Consider the following 16,031-nt stretch of genomic DNA (forward strand, 5'->3'; position numbering starts at 1 on the left):
AAACAAGACATGCGACCTCCTATATGGCCATCAAAACTGACATTTCTAAAGCTTATGACTGACTTGAATGGTCATTCTTGGAAGAAACAATGAAGAGACTGGGATTCCACCCACAATGGATAACCTGGATTATGAATTGCTTCTCTACAGTGAGTTACTCAGTATTGATAAATGGATCACCAAGAGGAAACATAATTCCAGAAAGGGGAATCAGACAAGGAGATTCGCTCTCTCCTTATCTTTTCATCATGTGTGCTGAAGTCCTCTCCCACCTGATGAATAGAAACATGGCTGAAAGGAAATTGCAAGGAATCAAGATTAGTAACAAAAGCCCTGAGGTTAGTCATCTCCTCTTTGCTGATGATTCTCTCTTTTTTACATTAGCCAATGTAAGAGCAGCAAAGAAGATAAATGATATTCTGCAACAATATGAGAGAATATTGGGACATGCAGTCAACCTAAGTAAGTCCTCCATAACCTTTGGAAAGAAGGTTCGACAAGAAAACAAGACGAGACTACGACATATTCTCAATATTCATAATGATGGTGGCGGAGGAAAATACTTAGGCATACAAGAACAATATGGACGCCAAAAAGGTGAAATGCTTCAATATATCATAGAGAAAGTAAAAACAAAACAACAAGGTTGGAACAAGAAATTCTTATCACTTAGAGGGAAAGAAGTGCTTATCAAATCCATAGCCCTTGCCATGCTTGTATATTCTATGAATGTATTCAAGCTTCCTAAAGAAACTTGTCAAGAAATTAACTCATTCTTGGGTAACTTCTGGTGGAGTTCGGATGAACAAACTCAAGGAATGCATTGGTTATCATGGGAGAGAATGGGAATCTCCAAAAATTCAGGGGGAATAGGCTTCAGAGATTCGGAACTTTTCAATGATGCTCTGCTGGGTAAACAAGCATGGAGATTATTACATCAGCCCCAATGTCTAATGGCGAGGGTAATCAAAGGTAAATATTACCCAAAGTCAACTGTTCTCAATGCAACAAGAAAACGAAAGCAATCATATTTTTGGAGGTCTCTAATTCATGGAAGAGATCTAATGAAGCAAGGAGTGGGACCCTTAGTAGGAAATGGACAGTCAATTGATGCATGGAATGATCCTTGGCTCCCAACAAACCCACCAAAAGCTCTTGTGCTAAGAGGTAACCCAGTACCAACGATCCTTAGTAGTTGGATTATGTCTGCACAAACATCATGGGATGAAGAAAAATTAACAGAGGTGGTCCACCAGGATGATATTGAGAAAAAAATAAAATAAAGCTATATTCACAACAGGGAAGATTTATGGGGTTGGCACTACACGAAGAATGGCATCTATTCGGTTAAGTCGGCCTATTATCTTGCAACACAACTACAGATTCATCAACAAAAACCAATACCATGAAACATTGAGATGAAGAAAAACATATGGAAACTGAAGACTGCTCCAAAAATCAAGCATTTCCTATGGAGAATGTTTTCATATATATTACCAACACGTGAAAATCTACGAAGGAGACATATAACTCGACAAAGTGTTTGTACAAGATGTTGTCAAGAAGAAGAAACAACCATTTGTTCTTCACTTGTTGCCATGCACAATCAGTATGGAGGGCTTCGGGACATCCCATTGCTGAGATGATCAACTCAACTTCTTCCTTAGAGGAAAATCTAGGCAAAGTTCTGAACTGCAGTCTGGATAACAATACTTCTTACACAAATCAACTGCCAGTTTGGATACTATGGAGGATCTGGAAAAGTTGCAATTTACTAACTTTTCAGCAACGACATCAACCATGGTCCCAAACTATCAAGCTAGCCAGACATGATACTGAAGAATGGATCAACGCAGAGGCATATCTAGCAACACTGAATGCTGTACACACAACACCAACAACACGAAGCATCCAAGGCTGGACCAAACCAGAGACTTCGTAGATTAAATGTAATCATGATGCATCCTTTGTCAATACAAACAGAGAACCACAAGCTGGCTGGATTATAAGAGATGATACTGGAACTTATATGGATGCAAGCCAAGCAAAAGGAGCAAAAGTCCAGAATGCTTTAGAGAGTGAATGTCAAAGTCTACTACAAGCGATGCAATATTGTTGGATGAAAGGATTCCGCAAATTTTTTTTTGTGGGCGATTTGGAGCTAACAAAATTACTACGCGAACATATCATCAGCTTCGGAATGCTTAATTGGATAAGAGAAGTCATATACTGGAAAGGAAAATTTGAGGATGCTAAATTCTCATGGATAGAAAGAAATACCAATAAAGCAGCTGACTTTCTAGCCAAAACTCCATTACCTGAAGATAACTTTTTCATATTTCATTTCTATGTTCCGAATGGATTAAGTTGTTTCTTCCATGAGGATTATTGTACTGCAAACTATTAGTGATCAATAAAATCAGATGTTACAAAAAAAAAAGATCGGTATATTAAAGTAATTTAGTAAACCAACTTAAACCTTTCAATTAGAAAGGTATTTTGCGTCGATTTAGAAACCGACTTAAACCGATAGTTGTTTTGCGTCAATTTTTTTTTGTGGGAAATTTTGTCATTTATCGAAAAACTATATGAGTTTCCGATTACACTTCAGATCTCTTCCATTTACGAGTTCTTAGCTTCTCGTTGTTGTGGAGTTCCGATCTCTTTGATTTCAATCTCTTTTCCGATTCAAGCTCAGAGGCGGAGAAGCATATCCAAATCGATGATCTGTGTAAAGGATCGAGACGAACGAGCATCCTAACTCATCGAATCCACCAACTCAGGTATTGATTACAACTTGGAACATGATCGGAGATATTCGCTGTTAGAATATCTGAAATTTAGATGGAGAATCGTGATAGTTTGATACGGGAAATTCAAATCTCAGTGTTTGAAGGTATCAATCCTTTTAGTTGATAGATTTTTCAAAATTGATCAATAAGAGAAATTATGATTGGTTTAATTGAGTTTCAAAGTAAAAGAACTGGTATAAAGGAACTGGAAACAATGAAAATTCATGAATTTACCTGAGTTTTAAAAAAGATTAATTGGTTACTTGATTTGCTCTTGATTAGACAATGTCAATTCAGAAAAAAGATGTTTGTGCAAACCATTAATTTCAAATCTTAGTTAAACCGATTCCGGTACAACAGTTTTGAAGGCATGCTTAGCTAAGTATCGGCTTCCCGATTACAACCACGAGAGACAAAAGAAAAAATAATGCGATGAAACGAAGAAGATAGATTTAGGATATCAAAGATGATCCCATGGAGCTCCTTAGGTTGATTCTCCGACGTGATGGCTTCAACCAATTGTTTATAATCAGAAGCGACTCAGAGGTTTCGTAAGCCCAGGTTATGGGCGTCTTGAAGGGCATGGAACATAGCTAATGCTTTTGTGAGGAGTGAGGATCATATGCAAAAAGGGTTGCCGATCCTTTGAAATGTAGTCAGATGGTTTCATTGCTGAAGATCCATCTGCATGCTGCAGTATTTGCCTGCTTTTGCCAAGTCGCATCAATGTGAAAGCTAACTACATCAGATCCCTTTGAGAGAAGGGGATCTCAGGTTCGTTTAGGTGACAAGATCGGTTGTGCCTCCTGGGCTTCGCACCATTCTCGTCCCAATTTTAGGGCATCGGTTAAGGTTTTAGTTGGGGACGATCTCTTATCGTTAAAAAGTAGCTGATTCCGGGAGATCCAGATCGCCCACAGTATCTATGGGAACAACGGTCCACATCCCACACCACACGGGGTAAGCAGGTTAGATGTTTGGTTTTGTCGATTAGTTCTCTGATCGTCTGGATGGAGTTGGGGGCCAGAGGTGATTTGAAAGGGGCCATAATCCATATTTGGGATGCGAAGGTACACATGAAGAACAAATTGAAGCTTGTTTCATCCTGCCCATAAAAGGGGCATTTAGCCTCAGAGTTGATGGTTCTTGCTCTCAGATTTTCTCTTGTTGGTAAGGCATCTTTCATTGCTTTCCAGAGAAGGAGCTTGTTCTTTGGTGAATTTTTTTTATGCCAGATATTTTCTGATCAGTTAAAGCTTCTCAATGTACGAGGTGGCTGTGGGGCATTCGATTCACTCACATTGATACTCTCATAGTAAACCAATTTTGCAGAGTAGAGGCCATTCTTTGTTGGTACACATAAGCATCAGTATCTTCTCTTCTACTTAGTTTAATGTTGAGAATTTCATGTTCAAGATCTGGTAGAAGAGCTCTAATTTTCTCTCTGTCCCAATCTTCAGTCACCGGTGAGATAAAGTGAGCAACTATGAGGTTTTGAGTCTCCTTCGTTGGTGGTCCCACTCCAATGAAATCCACGTCTCGCCAGAGTGAAGTTCCCTGGCCATTTCCATCACTTTTCCAAGACACAGCTTTAAAGTGGCAGTATCTCCCTACCAGGATCTTGGCTAACAGGCAGTTTGGTGAGTAAGTAATCTCCAACTTACCTTTGCCAATAATGCATCATTAAAGCTTTGTAGATCTCGAAAGCCTAGGCCACCTACACGTTTTTATTTTATGAGTCCATCCCAAGAGACCGAACACATTTTCTTGTTGTCCAGTGAGCAATCCCACCGAAATCTTGTCATCACTGATTGAATTCGTTTACATCGGGATCCAGGGAGCTTGAAGCACAACATTGTGTTTGTAGGTATTGCTGCTAAAACAAATTTTAGCCATATCATCTTCCATACAGTTGATAAGAATCTTGAGGATGAATTTTTTTCTCTTTGTCGGATCCTATCCACTAAACTGGTAAAGATATCCTCCTTTTCCGTCCAAATATTTTAGACAAATCCAAGTATTTACCCAAACCTTCTTCTTTGGATATACCCAGAAGGGTTTTTGTTTGTTCTCTGATCGATTTGGGTGTTATTGCAGAGAACGTGATGGCGGATTTCTGTGGGTTGATCATCTGGCCAGAGGCTTGCTCGTACTTCAAGATCTTGAGAAGCAATATGATATCATGAGTTTGTCACATAATCTCATCAACAGATGTTGTCATCATTTATTGGAAGGTACAAAGCTAGCTACTTGATCAGTATTTAACTCTGTTATATGTCTCAAGCTTTTATCAAAGGTTTTATCTTGTGTCATAGTAACACACATGAATCAATGATGTACAATTACCAACATGGCTTTTCAGGCTTTGCTTACCGAGTCACAATTCAAGAAAACTGCTGGTACATACTTACAAGCTCACTTTATGTATAATCTAACACTAAGGGATTGGCATGGAACACACTATATGTAAAGTAGTGCAGGTACTTTGAAATTATCTCTTGTTAAGGTCTATTTATTTATATGATCTCATACATCCAATCTGATAATCCTCTGTTTCTTTGTATAGAGTGGCCACTTTTGGTATGGAGGGAGAAGACAAATTTGTTCAACCCTCTCTGTCCAAGATTTCTCTAGCTCCCAGAATCTAAGGTACATTCTTATTGTCTTTTTTATTTCGTTGTGTGTGATTCTCTAAGCACAGTTAGATATATGTACGCTTAATGTGTGCTCTAGTTTAAAGCAATTATTGTAGGATGCACGAAGACTAACTACAAAGATCTATGATGATTATGTTAGGCCTTCTACGCACACTTCTCTGGTCATTGCTGAAAGGATGTATATTCTACAGGAGGAGCCTTTTAAAAGTTTTGATTTTGAAGATACTTAGGGGTAGCAAAAAGATTTGAAGATATAGATAAAATTGTGGATAATATGTTTACATGAGACATTTAAAAGTTTATGTGTAAAATTTATACGTTTGATAATTGATTAATAGATATTTAATATGGTCCAATATGGTTTTTACTTTCAAGATATTCGTTGACTACTAATTTAATAGATAATAGTCAGAAAATTTATCAATAAATAACTTAAATGAGCAAATTACGTCTGTTTATATAAACGACGTTAGCATTAACATCAACGAATCACCGACGTTAATTCTTCTAAAACTGACGGTAAATTTTTGACGTTAAACCTAGCGTCACTTGCTAAACCGAAGCAAAAAAAAAAAAATTAACGTCGAAGCTTGTTAAGTCGGTTTGAAAATCGACGTTATATTATTCAAGTCAGTCATTAACCGACCCGGATGGCGGAGTTGCGTCCCATCAGCTTGTGCAAGGTGGGATATAAGGTCTTGTCTAAAGTCTTGTATAACCGGCTTAAGTTGATTCTACCTGATCTAATCTCGGAAACTCAATCAGCGTTTGTCCCTGGACGTTTGATCTCGGACAACATCCTCATTGCTCAAAGAGATGTTTCATGGTTTGCGAACTAATAATTCCTGTAAAGGGAAGTTTATGGCAATTAAAACGAATATGAGTAAGTCATATGATATGGTTGAGTGGGATTTTGTGGCGGCGTTACTACGGAAGATGGGGTTTGCGGAGATATGGATTTCATGGATCATGTATCGTGTCTCATCAGTGGAGTACAAGGTCCTTAATAACGGGCAACCTAATGGTCAGATTGTCCCGGCGAGGGGTTTACGGCAGGGGGATCCGCTTTCCCCTTACTTGTTTATTTTATGTACGAAGGTTCTGATTGCTAATATTCGGAAGGCGGAGGCCGGTAAGCGGATTACAGGTATTAAGGTGGCAAATAAGTGCCCACCAATAACACATTTGTTGTTTGCTGATGATAGTCTATTCTATTGTAAGGCGGATAAGGAGCAATGTGGTGTGGTTTGGATATCCTAAAGCAATATGAGGCTGTCTCGGGGCAACAGATCAATTTTACGAAATCTTTGATTCAGTTTGGTCATACTGTTGATGACCGGGTCCGGTCGGAGATGCAGGGGGTTCTTGGGATAACAAACTTGGGTGGTATGGGATCGTATTTAGGGATTCTTGAGAGTTTGGGAGGGTCCAAAACGAAGGTTTTTTCTTATGTTAGAGACCGGCTACAGATCCGGACAATGGGTTGGTCGGCCAAATTGTTGTCTAAAGGGGGTAAGGAGGTGATGATTAAGTCTGTTGCGACGGCTGTCCCAACATTTGTGAAGTCTTGTTATCGTTTGCCAAAAACAATTACATCTAAGCTTACTAGTGCAGTGGCGAAGTTTTGGTGGAGCTCTAATGGTCAGTCTGGGGGTTTGCACTGGATCGCCTGGGAGAAGCTTTGTTGTGGCAAGCAGATGGATGGTTTGGATTTCAAGAATGTTGATGATTTTAACACGGCTCTGTTGGCTAAACAATTATGGCGACTGATTGAGGTTCTAGACTCACTGTTTGCCAGGGTTTTAAAAAGTAGATATTACCGGAATTCCAATCCCATGGAACTGATACGATCCTACTCTAAGTATCGTATATGCTCGATCTTTGGTAAACAAAGGGCTTATTAAATGAGTTGGCTCAGGAGACACCATTTCTATATGGACTGACCCCCGGATTCCAGCTCAATTCCCAAGACCAGCTTTAAGTAACAGTGCTTCTAAGGACACAACTCTCCGTTTGACTCAGTTCATGGATTCGCAGTCGAATACTTGGCGTAGAGATCGACTCGTTGAGCATTTCGATCCTGTGGATGTCGCCTTGATAGAGGTTATTCCCTTCAGTAGCCTCCCGATGACAAATTCTTTAGGGTGGCATTTTACAAAATCGGGTAAATATACGGTTAAGTCAGGGTATGAAACGACACGTATGGGCCTAATACCTTTCAGGCTTTTGGGTGTGGCCCAGAGATTACCCCTCTTCTTGCTAGGATTTGGCAAGTTCACTGTCCACCAAAAATAAAACATTTCATGTGGCAAGTTTTAACGTACAATATTTCGGTTTCTGCTAATTTGAGTAGGCAGGGTATAGACTGTGATGTTGGATGTATGAGGTGTGGGGTGGATGTGGAGACTATTAATCATGCTATTTTTGTGTGTCCGCCAGCCCGTCAGGTCTGGGCTTTGGCTCATGTACCTGTGGGGCCTCTTCACTTACCAACGGAATCCATTTATGTTAATGTAGATCACTTTCTGGGTTCTACGAATCCGGGTTCCCAAGTAGCGATTTTTCCTTGACTTATGTGGTATATCTGGAAAGCAAGGAATGCTCGTGTGTTTGAGAATCAGACGGAACGACCATATGACATTGTGCGAGTGGCGCAAGGGGAAGCGTCCTCCTGGCTGCAAGCCCAGGTGGAAGATGAGGTTGAGGAGGTTCCCTCCTCCCCTGTGGTTCCTTCTCTTCGGTTGCGAGGGCGTATCCCTCCCCTTCCTCTGGTTTATTCCGGCTATTGGTGTTTTGTTGATGGCTCTTGGAAAGAGACTGATGCTTTTGCAGGTGCAGGATAGTTTTGTACTTCTTTACAAGGATCTTCACCTCTTCTTGGAGCTACCAATTACCGGCACAGTCTATCTCTATTACACGCAGAAGTGGAAGCTTTCATTTGGGCGATGTGGTGCATGATTGGCCACGATTTCCGAGATGTGGCTTTCTTTACAGATATTTCAGATTTGGTGAAGATGGTGTCTTCCCCTCACGACTGGCCGGCCTTTGCAACATATTTGGATGGAATCCAGACTGATCGAGAGGAGTTTTCTTCTTTCTCTTTATTCATATTTTTCGTAATACAAATGTTAAAGCGGATTCTTTGGCACGCCAAGCGCGTTTATCTCCGCATCATGTTTTGAATGTAAACAACTTTCCTTCAAATTGGCTCAATTGAGCTGATTCGACAAAAAAATAATAAGACAGAAAAGTTGCAAAAAAAATTATAATACATGTTTTCCAGTTTCATTTGGTTGTTTATGTTCCTTACGTTTATTTTGTTATTAAATGCATTAGTTATTATAATTAAGTTTAATTCTAAAAATCCAAAAAAAATGACAAAAGAAATTATATTAGCCATGGGACAAGAAATACTAACAGTTTTTATTAATATTTTTTATGTTCATCAGAAATTTGCCGAACCATAGTACCTAATAAGCTTGTTTTTCTATAATAACCATCCAATAAAATAAGAAGATAGATAAAAATGTATTTATTAGATTTTGGGACATTGTTTGCATTTTAGTATTTTGATATTTTCGATTTTTTATTGCCTTAATTTCATAAATTTTCGTTATCTAAATAAATATGGAGATTAAATATTACTGTTCATGCTATGCACATAAATTTTGTAACTAAGTTTACATTTTGACTTCAATTTCATCTCAATTAGTTTTTTTTTCGAATAGAAATAGGACACATACAATATTTTATATTAATTTTTTCTTTTCATCGCGTTTAAAGTTTTGATTTACCTCGATCTGTATACTACACAATTTTTACCACGAAAAGTCAAAAGACAAAAACACTACCTGAACAACCGGGAATTTCAATTAGTGTCCAAATTTAAATACTAAACTGAATACTAAAAATGAAATAAAGAAACAAATACAACCTTACTAACTAGAGCCTAGAACATAACAATTAAGCTATACCTTATCTTAAACTCATAAGATGTTATTTTCTCTGTAGTCTTAACGTTTACAAGTATATATTTAAAAGTTTAATATATTTGATTTGTCAGAAAAAAAAAAAATTGTTAAATGTTTTGTTTGGTTGACGCACAGCCTGTTCATACTATATGAAACTTAAATAAAATGAAGAAGCTACATCGATTCTTCAGTAGATATGGAAAACAAAGTGACAGAGTACCAAACCAAAATAGATAACTTCTGATCTTAGTTAGTCAGTGTGTTACTTGCATAAAGCAACTTCTGATTTAAGCACATTAATCATTAATGACAAGAAGTGGGTTAAATTAAACAGACAATATAGATAGAGTTTCCACAAAAAATGGAAAAAGGTCACCTTCTAATTCTATATCACCCCAACCTTCTTACTTTCTGAATGAGCTTCTTGATGCTAAGCTTCATGTCGAACATTTCACCATGCAGAAAACTGTAAGAACCCGCTTCACCTCTAGTGATTCGTAAGTCATAGTGTATCCATCCACAGTGTAAGAGAGATGAGAGCCTTTTTATTCAACTTCTTGATGCAAAGCTTCATCTCCAATGAGTCACCACGCAATAAACTGTGACGGATCAACATGAAGCTCTCTTCAGGTCTTTGGGAGCTCAATTTAAGAATTCTCTTCATCTCTGATGATTCGTAAGTCATAGTGTTCACATCCACAGTGTATGTTAGATGATATGGGAACTGTCCTACTTTTGGAGCAGAGGGTGCAATGCAGCTAACAGTTACATACACACCACAAGGCTCCCCAAAACACTGCAGTGCAAACAATAGGACCTCCTGAGATTTCCTTAAAAATCCGTCACAACTGAAGGTAACATGCGGGTACGTTTCCTTGTGGGTCATTAAATAGTGAAGGTAGAGATCCTAATATGAGCAAGTGTGATTACAGTCCTGTATAGGGCAAGAGCATTGAGAAAATAAGATGCATTCCTTTTCATGAGTTGATTCTCTCCCATAAGAGGATCTCTCGGTTCAACCGAACTTGGCATTTGGGCATGGAATAGCGATTGCTTTAAGAACACTCTCCATTGCTCTGCAGCGAATGTGGCCAATAGGCAAATCACAAGCAGGGCATTTATTACTCAGTTTGGGACAGCAAGAAGAACAAGCCAAATGAGTTGTTGATTCTTCCAATATACTCTGTTTTTATAGTTCATGACATACAACTGCAAACATGAACATATCTTCCAAAAGTTTACTAGAATCCTCAAATCATCAAATGCTAGGAGGAGGGATGCTATTAGAAGTTCCAACTCCTTTTTTTTTTCTTTTTTTCTAGAAATGGAAACAGAATCTGAATCTCTCTGAAATACGGAATTGGAGAAGCTACCTGGAAGATAGGAATCGTCAATGCTTCGGTTCTCATTGGGATGATCTTTTGTTTCTACTGATCCCGTGAAGACCATTACAATAATTGAAAACAGAACTGCTAGAGCAATGTACATCTTCATTCGAAGGAGAGAAAGCTTGGGGCTGAACAATTATAGCTCTGCTCATGAGCCTACAAAGTACAAAATCCAGTCTAAACTAAAACCTTGTTAACTAAAAAGCCGTAAAGCAACTTCTGATCTTAGCTAAGTCACTCTGTTACTTACATAAAAGCAGCTTCTGATCTTAGTTCATCAGATAAAAATTTACATGTTAACAACAATAAGTGGGTGTCGACAGCACAAAAAAAGGCCCTCCTTCTAATTATATATCACCCGGCCAAGGCCAACCTTCTTACATTTCGATTCCACTTCTTGATGCAAATCTTCATGTTCAACGTTTCACCACGCAATAAATTGTCAGGGAACCTTCATGTTCAAAACTCACTTCAAGAACCTTCTTCACCTCTGGTGATACAAAAGTCGTAGTGTAGCCATCCACAGTGTAGGAGAGGTGATACGAGAATTCTCCTACTTTTGGAGCAGAGGGGGCAATGCAGCTTACAGTTACATACACACCACAAGGCTCCCTAAAACACTGCACCGCAAACAACAGACCCAACTCATATTCCTTTAAAACTCTGATCTTATCACTGATGTTCAGCAGGGCAGCAACGAAAGTCTCAATCCTAAACGTAACAGGCTGGTGTATTCCCTTGACCACGTGGGTAATAATATAGTGAAGGAAGAGATCCTCGTACGAGCAAGTGTGGTCGCAACCAAATGCAGGGCAAGAGCATCCATAGAAGATACATACCTTCTCATGAGTTGATTCTTTCCCGTAAGAGACATTCTTGGTGCAACCGAACTTGGCGTTTGGGCACGGGTTAAAGATCGATTCAAGAACACTCTCCATTGCTCTGCAACGACTGTGGCCGATAGGTAAAGCACAGATAGAGCATTTGTTTCTCAGTTTTGGACAGCAAGAAGAGCAAGCCAAGTGTCCATTATCACACTACAATTTCAAAAAAAAAAAAAAACCAACGGTTAAAGCTGTAATAAACAACAAGAACCCAAAAGCTAGTGAATAGTGATACTCTTAAAAAAATCTAGCGGTTAAGCTTTCACAATATGTTTCTCAGATATGGTGATCGAATATCCATATAAAAATTATATATAACAAAAAAATATATAAAGATAAATACTTATTTATATATTCAAAAAAATAATCTATAATTATTAACATAATTGTACTGATTTTTTGTTATATAATAATAAAATATATTTTATATATATAAAGTTTGGTTTGAAATTTAGCTTCTATTTTAAACATCCAAAATTTTAAACTCTCACACTATAAAGTATAAACCATCAAGTGACAATTTTGCTACTTAAAACTTTAATAGTGGCTTTTATATTCATGGGCCCACAAAAAATTAACAGCTATTCCATCAACAAAACCCTTCATTTTCCGTTGTTAATAATAAAATGGCTTTAATCATTATTTTTATTTTAATAAAATTCTATATTCTAAGATTGATAAAGAGATATTTAATTAAAAAACTAATTATAATTAAAATATTAATTAAAATGATGTCATTATTTATAACAAAAAAAAGCTTTGTTTGTCTATTGATGATATCAGTTTGTCCATTAATTTTTGTAGGTCACGCGAACACAGTAACCACTTTTAAGGTTTTAAGTAACAAAATTGTCACATTGATGGTTTATTATTGTAGAAGTTCTAAACCTTTAAGATTTAAAAAGGAAGTGGTCGCCACCATAATTTTTTTATGGGAACTTTCTGATATTTTTTTTTTCTCATTTTTCATCCAAAATTTTTTTATGAGTAAATAATTTAGTGGTTAAATAAATTATGTCACAAAACAATTGAAGTGGTTAAATGAACTATATCAAAATAAAAGTTAAGGGTTATAAAATTGATTTAATTTTTGCACAAAGACATTTTATAAGTGGTGATAAATAGTATTTTTTTAACAATAAAATATTTTTTGATATAAAAACATATTTTTAGTGATGAAAATAGAGTAAAATTGTACGTGAATGCTAATAATTGGATGCTAATAAGATGACGCTTTCATGAATTGTTGGAATGTAAAACATTTTGTAAATAAGTTGTAAAACGTTTCAGAAATTTGATAATAATAATATTTGTATGATGAATGTTTGCCTAAAAACGTAATTTGGATGTTGAGTTAACATTACTACAAAGTTTAGGTTGAAAATCTATCCTCAAGAAATAAGCTATTTTGTATATTTTTATTATGTGTTAGATGTTTTAATTGTAGTAAGCAGTAAATAAATCAATATAAATGGTGTACTCACGTTATTAGAAAAAAAATACTGATTCCAATTTTCCACATCAATATTCAAGAAATTTTGTTTTACTCAATGAATTAACTAATATAAATAGGGTTTTGAGGTCTTTGTAAATTTTTATTTGCTTCCTACATATGTAGTTTATGACATCATGTTTTATTTTCTCGAAAGTCACTACAAAAAACACGGCATCTAACATCGATTCTTTATAGATCTAACATCGGTAATAAAGTGATGACTTTACTATATTCAAGTCAGTTTTCAAAGTGACGTAACTTTGTACGACGTAAACTTTTTTTTACGTCAGTTTCAAAACCAAAGTTATGTTTAAAGTCAAAATATTAACATCGCTTGTTAAAAGAATTAACGTTGATTATAACTGACATCATGTTCATCTGTTTATTATCTATTATTATTTTTCTGCTAAAAAATAAAAAATAAAAAAAATATTATTAACTTTTTTCGTCAAAAAGTAGTTATATTGATGACAAATTGTAATCATTACATAAAGTGGCTGATAACCAAACAGAAGGTTGAAAACATTCAGAATAAAAAAAGTTTGTTGTGCATCCTAATTTTGCTAGAAGATGAGCTACATTATTACAAATCCTTGGAGTATAAACAAATTGAATTTGCTGAAAAATTTGTGACCAGTGTAGTATATCCTGGTAGACTCCTTCAATTGATGCAATATATACACACTTGTTCAGCATTTTAGTTACTGTTTCACAGTCTCCTTCAAAAACAACATTGATAACTTCTTGTTTCCATGTTTGTTGCATAGCAGTTCGAAGAGTTTTCCCTTAGGGTGATGAAGCATGCCCCATATTTGTTACTCTTGTCCAATGTGTTGGTTTTGATTGGTGAACTGGTAATGTGACTCGTTGTGTATCATTCTCAATCTGACACCATTCTTGCACGTCTGATTTGGCCCGCATGACTATATGTGAAGGGTTTTCCTGGACTCCATCAAAGATAAACCTATTTCGCGTTTTCCAAATATGCCAAAGTATCCAAAACGGAAAGAGTTTTGTGTGTATTAGGATATCACGATCATTTTGAAATGTAAAAATAGCCTCTAGAAAAGATTCACAAGTAATAGATGAAGAGTAAATGACATGGGTAGGGATGTTTGCTAGTTGCCATACTGATGCAGCGTAGAGACAAAAAAATAGTATTTGTTCAATTGTTTCATCATTCTGGAAACATCGTGGGCGAACAGGGTCTAAGTTCATAGCCCTAGATATTAAGCGAGTAATAGTGGGTATAGACCTTGAAAGGACCCGCCATAGGAAATATTTTATTTTAGGGAGAATGTTAAGTTTCCATATTTGCCTTTTTAAATTTACAAACCCATATTATTCTATCCGGCGATTGTTTCCTGGGAAGGGAAGTATTGAAAATCGAACTATGATCTTTAGGGGTGATTTGCTGATTAATCTTTTCACTGTCCTAGAACTGGTATGCATCATTTAAGGAGATGAGGTTTGATAGCGGAAAAGTTTCAGTCGGTGAGATGCTGCAGACTGGTTTTGGAGGGTGAGTTGGTGTGATATTATCCAAATTTACACGCACTCTCTCCCCATTACCAATGTTGTATCGCAATCCCATTTTAATTATTTTCAAACCTGCTAAGATGGATGCCTAGCCATATGATTGATTAGCTCTCTGTTTTGCATCTAAGATACTGAAACAACCCAACCCGTTTTTTTTTTAAAAAATAAATAAAAAAATATGAAATAATAAATAAACACTAGTGGTCCCATATCCACTAGTCACCTAACACAATCACAACCAAACAGCGGAATAACAAATACCAATATCCAAAACAATAACCAATAATAAACCAATATTATAACATAAGCAATATCAAATAACCAAACAACAATAATCATAGAACCAGCAACCTAGCAATGTTCTAATGACCCAACTCTAGCAACCTAGCAATGCCAGACAACATCCAATCAAGTCCCTAGAAAATCCTCCTCTTCATTGCCTTGATTCCACGATCACAATTTGCCTTTACCTGCACCACAAACACATATTGCAATACATGAGTATTTTATAAACACTCAGTAAGGCAATCCTCCCATCTACTGGGCTATACACACAAGCAATAGAGACATCTCTAACTATCAATAAATAATCAACAATCAACAATAACAAACCAGGACACAGCATCGACCGACACCAACATGCATCGACCGACACCAGTTGGAGGTTGCGTCGACCGACGCAAGATCTGCATCGACCGATGCAAGGCTAACTTGCATCGACCGATGCTCCCATTGCATCGACCGACGCATTCTCGACACAGCACGAAAACCCTAGAGTTTACGCGCCGTCCTTGCATTTGCATCGACCTACGCATAGAGTGCATCGACCGATGCAATCTCGAGCATCGTTTTCCCCCAAAGCTTCTCGCCGGATCTTTGTTCCTACAACCACAAAACTCGATCCCAAGTCACAAGAAAGCTTCCCAACGTCCCAAATAACAATCTAACATGTCTAACAACACATAACAAGCAAATCAGAGAAATCTCTAGCTTAGATAAGCCATGGTCCTGCACTTACCTTTGCCACAGAAGAATTTGAACCTCAAACAAGCAATAGAACACTCCTAGCAAGCTCCTACAACGTTCTAAGCCTTCGATCTCACCAGAAAACGCCACAAACGCACAGAAATCACCAAGAACACTCTTTCTCTCCTTTGTTTCTCTCAAAAACGGCCAAAGTTGACTAATGAGACAAAAAAAAATCGACTTAAGGGTTTTCCTCTTCCCTTTGCTCATAACGCAGCGTTTCACTTAAGTCAAAACGCAGAAAACTGAACCTGCATCGACCGATGCACCTTCTGCATC

At 37.1% G+C, this 16,031-nt stretch overlaps 1 long non-coding RNA gene and 2 pseudogenes across 11 annotated transcripts; 1 reads left to right on the forward strand and 2 right to left on the reverse strand.

The window, feature by feature from the left end:
* Positions 2,622–5,795, forward strand: LOC104724152. 11 transcript variants are annotated; one of them, XR_002034038.1, is made up of 7 exons: positions 2,622–4,145; positions 4,253–4,436; positions 4,571–4,809; positions 4,890–5,026; positions 5,155–5,272; positions 5,359–5,441; positions 5,589–5,795. It is a non-coding gene; the product is annotated as an uncharacterized LOC104724152 (long non-coding RNA). The 11 variants fall into 11 exon arrangements; XR_002034036.1 differs by having other exon boundaries at positions 4,571–4,763; XR_002034037.1 differs by having other exon boundaries at positions 4,571–4,659.
* Positions 9,923–10,829, reverse strand: LOC104728271 (annotated as a pseudogene).
* The window catches only part of LOC109127331, an 18,450-nt pseudogene continuing 13,581 nt past the window's right edge, over positions 11,163–16,031 (reverse strand).

The sequence above is a fragment of the Camelina sativa genome, chromosome 11 (assembly GCF_000633955.1).
Source record: "Camelina sativa cultivar DH55 chromosome 11, Cs, whole genome shotgun sequence".
NCBI lineage: Eukaryota > Viridiplantae > Streptophyta > Magnoliopsida > Brassicales > Brassicaceae > Camelina > Camelina sativa.